This window comes from Pygocentrus nattereri, chromosome 27, assembly GCF_015220715.1.
Source record: "Pygocentrus nattereri isolate fPygNat1 chromosome 27, fPygNat1.pri, whole genome shotgun sequence".
Lineage (NCBI taxonomy): Eukaryota > Metazoa > Chordata > Actinopteri > Characiformes > Serrasalmidae > Pygocentrus > Pygocentrus nattereri.
Window position 1 is genome coordinate 7262290 of NC_051237.1, and position 11105 is coordinate 7273394.

Genomic DNA, 11105 nt, shown 5'->3' on the forward strand with positions numbered 1-11105 from the left:
TGGCTTAAGTACACAGGCAAAACGAGGGACAGGTGCAAACAATCAGGGGCGGAGTTACAAAACAAGGGGCAGGACTAAAACCATGGACAACCAAAACAAAGGAGCACATGGAGTAGTGGGAGGAGCCAACCGTGACAAGTAAATTGAATGCCAAATGAAGGGTCATAGATCTCAGCTGACCTGACAACAGTGTCAACAGAGGGATTAATAATTTTCAATAATTATTTTTTCATCTGTTTCCCCTGAATTACAATCATTAAGAAAATGCAGGTTCTGCATGGTGCTGAAGGGTTTCATTAATTTCATATATGTACAAAATGGTCAGAAAAATACATTTAGACCCTTCCTAAGCCCAGTCTTACAAACTCTTACAAAATTACAAAATGAGACATGCTGCATTTTTACAAAACTTTTCTAAAATAACTACAACCCCAAATACAGTGAAGTTGGGACGTTGTGTAAAACATAAATAAAAACAGAATACAATGATTTGCAAATCCTTTTCAACCTGTATTCAATTGAATACACTACAAAGTAGATATTTAATGTTCAAATGGATAAACTTTATTGTTTTTTGCAAATATTCACTCATTTTGAATTTGATGCCTGCAACACGTTCCAAAGAAGTTGGGACAGTGGCAACAAAAGACTGGGAAAGTTGAGGAATGCTCAAAAAACTCCTGTTTGGAACATTCCACAGGTGAACAGGCTAATTGGGTTAAAAGGGAGCATCCCTAAAAGGCTCAGTCATTCACAAGCGAGGATGGGGCGAGGTTCACCACTTTGTGAATGACTGCGTGAGCAAATAGTCCAAACAATTTAAGTTCAACGTTTCTCAAAATGCAATTGCAAGGAATTTAGGGATTTCATCATCTACAGTCCATAATATCATCAAAGGATTCAGAGAATCTGGAGAAATCTCTGCAAGTAAGCAGCAAGGCAGAAAACCATCATTGAATGCCCGTGACCTTCGATCCCTCAGACGGCACTGCATTAAAAACCGATATCATTCTGTAACAGATATCACCACGGGCTCAGGAACACGTCAGAAAACCATTGTCAGTGAACACAGTTCGTCGCTCCATCTACAAGTGCAAGTTAAAACTCTGCCATGCAAAGCGAAAGGCATATATCAACAACACCCAGAAACGCCGCCGGCTTCTCTGGGCCCAAGCTCATCTGAGATGGACTGACGCAAAGAGGAAAAGTGTCCTGTGGTCTGACGAGTCCACATTTCAAAGAGGAAAAGGACTGTCCGGATTGTTATCAGCGCAAAGTTCAAAAGCCAGCATCTCTGATGGTGTGGGGGTGTGTTAGTGCCCATGGCATGGGTAACTTGCACATCTGGGAAGGCATCATTAATGCTGAAAGGTACATGCAGGTTTTGGAGCAACATATGCTGCCATCCAAGCAACGTCTTTTTCAGGGATGTCCCAGCTTATTTCAGCAAGACAATGCCAAGCCACATTCTACACGTGTTACAACAGCGTGGCTTCGTAATAAAAGAGTGCGGGTACTAGACTGGCCTGCCTGCAGTCCAGACCTGTCTCCCATTGAAAATGTGTGGCGCATTATGAAGCTCAAAATACGACAACAGAGACCCCGGACTGCTGAGCAACTGAAGTTGTACATCAAGCAAGAATGAGAAAGAATTCCACCTACAAAGCTTCAACAGTTAGTGTCCTCAGTTCCCAAATGCTTAATGACTGTTGTTAAAAGGAAAGGTGATGTAACACAGTGGTAAACATGCCCCTGTCCCAACTTCTTTGGAATGTGTTGCAGGCATCAAATTCAAAATGAGTGAATATTTGCAAAAAACACAGTACTGTGCAAAAGTCAAAGACCACCCTTCATTAACTTAATTTTTAGTTAAAACAGTCATCAAATACATTTCATTATTTTATATTTTAAAATAATAAAATTATTTTATAATATTTTATATCACTTTTTATTTCTTTTTTTTAAAGGGAAAAAGCAGAAAACACATTTAACAGAATGAATATGAGGCTGAGGGCTTTATTTTTAGTTTTTCAAAGAAATCTGCAGGGATATTTTTACACCTTTAAAGTTCAGTCTTAGAAGTTGGTTGCATTTTCTGCATTTTCAGTTCATTGTTCTGAGAGCACCAGCAGCTTCTTTCTTTGAGCTTTTGTCTCTTTTTTGTTAATTTGCTTTTTTCATTACTAGCTTCTTGACCAGTGCACTACGCAACACATTCTTTCAGACCCATAGTGTTGAGCAGTTTCTCACAGTGGAAGCATGGATAAAAAATCTAAAGCTAAAGTGTGGCTTGATTTTTTTCCACTCTCTCAAAGATGAAAGCTTTAAGAGATGTTTATATGATGTTGGTCTACCACCACATGGCTGTTACTGAGTCCCATGATTATCTGTATTATTTAATCAATTTTTAAACTTCAGTTGTGGGAACTCCAGTTTTTCAGATATTTTCCTTTTGCTTGTGAAAGTGGATTATTTCATAACTACTCTCCTCAGAATCTGCAGAAAAATTAAGGACTTGTACATAACAGCTGTTCTGCATGGAAATACAATAATGACAGGTGATATCTGACTCTTGCTCAGAACTGTAGTTGCCATTATTGTTTGCATGACACTTATTGTTTTCATTAATTGGGACAGTAATATTATATTTAGAAAAGCCAGTTCTCATTATAGGTCAGAATAGATTCAATCTGAATCTCTTTAAAAATGAGTAACTTGTACTTAATGGCTTTTTGTCTACAAAATAAGTAATGATGAGTGATCTCTGACTTTTGCACAGTACTTTATTTCTAGATAATGCAAACCTAGTTTCAGCCTCTGAGGCATTCGTGTAGCATTACATAGCATTAAGTATACTGATACATGTACAGCATGGTTTCTTTTTGTCTCTATTGAAATCGGTATAATTCAACAGTCTCCTGTATTCAGTCTGTATGAGCTGTATATTGCACAACCCCACATTACTCCATGTTAGCTGTTCCACAAACCAGAGTGACAGATTTTTGCATTTATTCAGACATAACTTTCCTTACATCCTTATGGTAAGCTTTATAGCAGAGTATGTGTTGCCTCAAGGCACAAGGTGAAATAACTGCATGTAAAGAAAACCAAGATGCCCACAGATATGCATAATGCTCCCTGAGTAGTTTAATGCAACATTAGCCATGCAGCCCGATAATCCATTAATAATCCAACTAATAGCTCAGGAATAGATTATGTCCATGTATACAACATACAATATAGAAAAACAATAGCCATCATTCCCAATCGGAAAGTTCAAGTACATTCTACGCACGTGCGTCGCACCATAGCAAAAGTTTATAACATTCAACATGGTGGGAGCAGAAACTACTCCGCAGAGGAGATGAAGTTTATGCTTCAAACTTTAAACAACTACAGTGGGCGGGGCGTCCAGCTTACGTGTCCCAGAACATGACGTCTTCCTCTCAGAGATTGTTGAGTAAAGTGAGCACCTTAGTCTCAATCTATAATCAGAATGAATTTGATCGGATTGGCAAAAATCTACATGTAAACATTGCCATTATGGTCAGGTGGTTCTTGTCAAGTGTATTGAAACAGTCACACAAGCTAATTACTCAGAACCTTAATTCAAATAAATGCACAGCTCCCAGTGAGGGACTATTTTATAGGTGCTGTTAAAAATTAATAGTCAGGTCAACCTCAGTTATAAGGTGACTTACTTCACAGCTTTTTAAATGAATTAAACTTGTGCACACTGGTAAACTGCATTTCCAGTGGGGCCAGAATCACAATAAACTCCTCCTGAAGAAGAAATTTAGGTTGAATTTACATAATGCATATCACTGTTGTTGGAACAAAAACTTGTATCTCCAGAAATTATAACTTTACAGGGGAAGGATAAAACCTTCTTTACTTTTAATGTAAGTCACTGGAGCCAAACATTTTTTCAAGTAATTTTAGTCCATGTCTTTTGTTCCATTAATCATATGTACACACAATGTAATGGGCAACTGGCATTTTCAAATTATGTCACAAACTGAAAAACAACAAAAATGGAGATACAAGGTTTTGATCCAGCAGCAACGATATATTTAACCATATTGGACTGAATCTACTTGATACTTTCAGATTTTGATATTAAAGAAAAAGTTATAAACTTGTTAACAATCTTTGTAATATTGTAATAAATCGATCTGTTCTGTATTTTTTTAACAAGCAATGCATAACAGTCATAACACTACAGAAGATATTGTTAAAATAGCCTCCAAATCCAAGACAGGCAGCCCGCCCAGTGTGAGAGCCTTCCAAAAGTGTTTGTAATGGCAATAAAACAGCAGCCAGTCAGCGAAATGATTTAGTTGAGTCTAGTTTATAAAATTCTGCTAGTAACTCTTTCTCTGGATGAGGCCAAAGTATTCGAGGAGTGCAGATCCTCTTTCCTCTATGCCCTATCACAACTGACTGATGGTCTGATTGTGATCAACTACTTTGCATGATGTACAGTCCGATAAAACACCCATCACTCACATACAGGTCTCTTAAATCATAAATCAGAGGTAAGACAAAGAGGAATATGGATCTACAGTCTCAATAAATCATACTTATCCTTCGTCTAAAATCAATTATGCAACATGCCAAAAAATAGTTTTCCCAATAACCTTGAAAATATTAATGAAAAGGCGCACAATCTAAGAGTTCTGTGAAACACTTGTAAAATAAATGTAAACTAAAATAAAAGTATTTACAAACATTTCATGCTTGTTCTTTATTTATTCTGTTGTTCATCATGTTGCTTGATGTTTTTAAAAGAAATTTACTGAGAGGAATCTTGTATCAGGAAACAGATCAAGCGGGTAAAAAAGTAGCCAGGTTTGGTGATGCTAAATGTACAATGCATGGATCTTTAAAGGCTTGAGATTTTTGGAGTTCTAGTGGACATTTTCTCATTAGTCTACAATAAAATGACAGTGAAGGATAAATCAATAACTGCAAAGTGAATCAAGATAGAACTTTCCTTCTGCCTTTCTTTTCATCCGCACTCAGATCTGGGCATGAGCGCAACCTTTCTTGTTTAATTGCCTGTAGGCTATAAAGGAGAAAGACTATTCTCATGTGGATACATTCTGGAAGATCTTGTACTGTATATCATCTCTTAACTGTAATTGAACATTGTTGGGCATGAAAAAAAAAATCTGTCATAACAGCAATGTATTTTCAGGTTCAGGACAACTGACCATTTGCAAAATAGTGACTGACGCCTGTCAGCTGATCACAACTGTCTGAAAGTACTACATTCTCCATCAAGTGAAGGAAAAACTACAAAACTCCTCAGAGCAAACCTGCAGTGAGAATGCCGGTGGCAGTAAATTAGTCAGAATTGTTAGACTAATCAATGATGAAAAGGTGTTTCTGTGGAACAGTATCAGGTGGTGCTGTTTTTATTACATTCCAAAAGTTTTGGATTATACTATGTGAAAGACCACACTGACAGCTCTATGTCTAAACTATTAATGAGCTAAATTAATCTGAATGCTTAATATTAGTTAGCTAAGTTCACTTTTCTGAACTTAGCCTCCAACAGTTAGCCTAAAAAATAGACAGATTAGACAGGACAACACTCACATTTGGTGGTCTTGGACATGTGTTGTGTGTCATGTATCAGGCCTAATGAGCTTTAAACTTGAATCCAATGTTTCATAGTCATGGATCATGCAGGCTGTTCTGTGCAGTAATACAAGGCATTTTACAGTTAAATCATGTATTGAGGCCAGCTGTAATTCTGCCTTTGCTGTAAAGAAAGGGAAATATATCGGGAAATTAAGCACATCTATTCCTTATCCTGCCAACACCATCTAAGTATTGGAGTTGGTTCAAAAGATCTTCTGTCACTATGTGTATATGAGAAAAGTGAGCAGATAGACATAAGATATTGTCCTTGAATTAAAGTGAATTTATATGCTGCACTTGGGTTACAGCACATTTTTCAACTAGGCTTTTGTTGTTGATTTTTAAACCTAAAGGCAACTAAAAAAATTAAAGGGTGCCTATCCAAGTATAAAGCAGAAGCGCATTTGTGAGGTCAGACACTGATGTTGGAGGAGAAGGCCTAGCTTGCAGTCTCCGCTCTAATTCATCTTAAAGGTGTTCTATCGGGTTGAGGTCAGGACTCTGTGCAGGCCAGTCAAGTTCGCTCATCCATGTCTTTATGGACCTTACTTTGTGCCTTGCTTTGGTGTGCAGTCATGTTGGAACAGGAACGGGCCATCTCCAAGCAGTTCCCAAAACAAAGTTAGGAGCATGAAATTGTCCAAAATGTCTTGGTCTGCTGAAGCATTAAGAGTTCCTTTAACTAGAAGTAAGGGGCCGAGCCCAACTCCTGAAAAACAACCCCACACCATACCCCCCCCTCCACCAAACTTTACACTTGGCACAATGCAGTCAGACAAGTACGGTTCTCCTAGCAACTACCAAACCCAGGCTCGTCCATCAGATTGCCTGATGGAGAAGTGTGATTCATCACTCCAGAGAATATGTCTCTACTGCTCTAGAGTCCAGTGGCAGTGCTTTGCACCACTGCATTCGAGGCTTTGCATTGCGCTTGGTGATGTAAGGCTTGGATGCAACTGCTCGGTCTTGGAAACCCATTCCATGAAGCTCTCTATGCTGTTCTTGAGCTAATCTGAAGGCCATGTGAGGTTTGCAGGTCTATAGTGATTGACTCTGCAGAAAGTTGGCAACCTCTCCGCACTATGTGCCTCAGCATCCACTGACCCTGCTCTGTCTTTTTACGTGCCCTTGTTTTACAGTTGCTGTCATTCCCAGTTGATTTCACTTTGTTATAATACCACTGACAGTTGACTGTGGAATATTTAGTGGCGAGGAAATATCACGACTGGACTTTTTGGCACAGGTGGCATCCTATCACAGTACAATGCTGGAATTCACTGAGCTCCTGAGAGCGACCCATTCTTTCACAAATGTTTGTAGAAGCAGTCTGCAGGCCTAAGTGCTTGGCTTTATACGTCTGTGGCGATGGAAGTGATTGGAACACCTGAATTCAATTATTTAGATGGGTGGCTGAATACTTTTGGAAATATAGTGTGTTTGGTCTGCTAATTGAATATTGCTAAATTGAATGTGAAAATGAATGTGCTTTTTATAAATGTATATTTTTACCTCCAAAACCTGAAAGATAGCAAGATATAGTGATGCATATGAGATCTTTTTATGACTCAATTCAGACATAAAAGGAAGCCTTTTGTCTTTAGACTTGAAGTGGTGTACCTGTGTATATTTCTGAGCATTGATGATGCAAGAATTATACATTTTTGTGAGTTTTATTCAGGCAGTTGTGCTGGATAGATTGCTTTCTATTTGTATGGCCCTGTAAGCTGCATTTTGCAGGAGCAGCTTTCTTTGTCCAACGGGTCACTTGTACAAAGAACATTCTGAAACTGTCGCTATGCACCATGTGCTCACATAAATTGTGCCGGAAGGCAACTGAGGAGAAAGCAATATGTAGGGGTCCAAGCACTGCCCCTAGACGTTTACTTGCACTGGCTGCTATGGTAAATGAGTCACTGTACAGGAAAGCACCACTGTACAGGAACATTTCATTGCTTGTTGGACAGTTTTATTCTCAAGATAAAATCTCCCTCTCAGGGCTGAGAAGCAGCCCACTGCCTCCATGGATGTTTATCGGCCATCGCCAAGCCACAACTCTCAATGGGGGTCATTCGCTTTAAGTCACCAGCTCAGTACCTCTCCATGTAGTGGAGATTGCACATACATTCCCTCAGGCAGGTCATTACACTAACCTGTCAGCATATAGGTTTGACCCATTGCTGTATCCTACACCCCCAAAACCCCTCCCTCCCCATACACACACATAACAAACGCAAACAAGCCCAGTGGTATAAATTCAACCCTAATATAGTTATTTCATAGTGTTGTTTTCAAATCATGTACACTGCAGTAAATTAAAGGAGAAACTAAAGATGCCAAAAGAGTTCCTTTAATGATGTCATGGAAGAAGCATAGAAGAACGCAAACTTTTTAAGAAAGTTTATAACCTTTACATCACATGGAGGATCTTCACACTCACACATTTCATTTACTAAATTGGTTCTTTAAGCATCCAGACCCTACAGAGTCCCCTGGCAGCAACTCTAAATTTCATTAAGTGAATTCTGACAGGAAATAGAATAAGTACAATGACCTTATCACAAACTACATTTAGATTATTTTTAATCAAAGTATTATAGTTTTTGGGGATGAGGTCACGGCTCTGTGCTGGCCAGTCAAGTTCTTCCTCACCAAACTTACCCGACTATGCATTTATAGACCTTGCTGTGTGCACTGGGGCTCAGTCATGCTGAAACAGAAAAGACCCTTTCTCAAACTGTTCCCACAAAGCTGGAAGCATGCAAATGCTAAAAATGTCCTGGTATGCTAAAGCATTAAGAATTCCCTTTACTGGAACTAAGGGTCCTAGGCTAACCCCTGAAAAATAACCCCATAGCATTATCCCTCCTCTACCAAACACTGCAGTCAAGCAGGTAACATTCTCCTGGGAGTCACCAAACCCACGCTCCATCAGACTGCTAGAAAAAGAAGCATGATCACAGAATTAATTTCCACAGCTCCAGAGTCCAGTGGTGGTGTGCTTTACACCACTTCAGCCGGTGCTTGGCCTTGTGCATTTTTCTTGCATGCGGCTTTGAACTGACTTGTTACAATGATGGCATCCTATTACAGTGCCACAATCAAATTCAGTGAGCTCTTTAGAATGACTCTTTCTTTCACAAATGTTTGTAAAGGCAGACTGCATGGCTAGGTGCTTGATTTTAAACACCTGTGGCAATGGGACTAAATGAAACACTTGAATTCAATGATTAAGGGGTGTGTCCCAATACTTTTGTCCATATAGTGTATTTTGCTGACTTGTTTGCTTAAGTATTCCAAAGAAATAGGGTGACATCACTGAGGGGCTGACATGACTTTTATATCCGAATATCACTTCTATCAGTAAATATGGATCTTAACGTTATTGTTTTATATAGTTTATTCCATATGCATGTTCGTAATTTCTAAGAGTTAAAGAACTATCCATTGAAAGGGTTCTCAATGGAATTAAAGGTGTTTTTCTCAGATATCGCTCCAAAGAACATTTTATTTTTGAGGGTGTACTGCATGTGTTTCACACAGGGTAAGAATACACTTATTGAATAAAATGTGAGTCTTTGTGCATCAACAGAGAGGAAAAGTAAAGGGGATAAAGGGAGTAAGGGAGAAGGGATATTCAGACCATATTAGAGGCAGACAGAAAGACGGAACGAGAGTGAGGAATACAGTGAGTGAAAGAGGGAGAGGGGGTAGAGGGGCTTTGCATCAGTGGGGTGAAAAATTGCTGTCAGCTCATCTGAGCGCTGCAGATGGCACAGGCTCACCTTCATCAGCAGCCCGTTGCCATTTGTCTACTGTGGCCTGACGCCCCCTCCACTTACCACGTCCTTCAGCTTCCCTCTGCTTCTGACGCATCGCCCTGCCGCCTGCCACCGCTGCTCCAGCACGGCCACAATCAATGAGACTAATTAGATTTACGGCATTTTGCTACTCTGCTTCAATCATTTCTGTATTGATGCAGCTTATAATGAATTACACAAGGAGACTGCACTGCCTATTCACACAAAAATAAGGATAAAAAAACATGTTGCTAATTCCACCTCCTCCTCTGGTGTACTGATATGCTAAATTCTGCTGTGGCCTTTAATCTTCTCTGATTCTGTAGTCCTTTCTACAGTAGGCTGCTGTGAATATGTTATGCAGGATTTTAGTCTACAGTTTCATCACATTGCTGCCTACATCAATGCACTGCTGCAAATACAGCCCTATGGGACCACTATAATACCCATCCAGTGGCATTAAAAGGCAATAAGTGAAATATTATACAATTGTCATGTGAGGCATGGTGGCCCGTTGCCAAGCTAACTCCAGGAACAGATGTGTAGGCTGTAATAAAGCCGCTTGTGATTGTGTTTGTGATTTTTATCGGCCCCCCATCTGCTGGAGATTTACAGTAAATATCTCTTTTACGACACACACGGTGGTCGACATTTCCACCATCTCTCCTGTTATCCACCCCCCTTGCTCTATCTGGCCTACCCAGAGGACAATAATGAGGTGTCGTTTCCGAAGCCATATGCAACAAGACATTTAAGTAGGCATCCGTGCATATGTGACACACTAGCAAATACAAGAGCAGACAAGGAACAACATTCAAAAAAGTATTCAGGCAAGATTTGGCTCGTTGCAAACAGTCGCAGAGCTTATTGTTAATGTGCAGTCAGTGCTCAACGTTGCCGGTAGTAGCAATAAAAAAGTGAAAACTTTTTATTGTGAAAACACTAACTGTAAGATGATTAGGTCTAGACCATCTAACTACCCAGAGATCTTATATAATTTCTCTAACAGGTATTTATTCCAGTATCTAATTTTCATTTCCTTAATTAGCATTTTATTTAGCATTCTGAAAAGGCCCAATGTGTATGAGTGCCCATAAAAAGTACAGCGCAGTGTTTCATGTAGTCCTGATTATCTTGCTAATATAAAGCATCGCAAGTCAATTTTTCTCACTTGAGAAACTTGCTATTTTACCTCATCGTGCATTGATTCTAAAGATGCCACCGCATATGAAAATGCCTGTGTTTAATGAGCATGTTATCACCGTCCCACAGATTCCGCTTAATGAAAAGGTCTAAGGATAAACCCATATAAAGAAGAGAATTGGGGCATGGCACTAACCCGCAATCAACACATAGTGAATGGTGCTTTAGAGAGCCATTTGCGGTTATATAAATCACCCCAAACAAAGTGTGCATTTGCATAATGTATTGCCTTCAGGGCAAAGCAGATGGATTAACTCATCAGTAACTCCGGTGTGGTATTTTCAGGTCTTCTAGGGAAATCAGGTTAACATGATAAGCTCGGCTACATTGGCATTGTTCGCTGTGTTCAAAGCCAAGTCTGAAGAGGGATGATTTATGTTATTTAATTTTGGTTTGTGATACTTTGGTCACAGGGTTGACTCTATACAGGGAATAAGCTTGTCTCTCCCCATCATT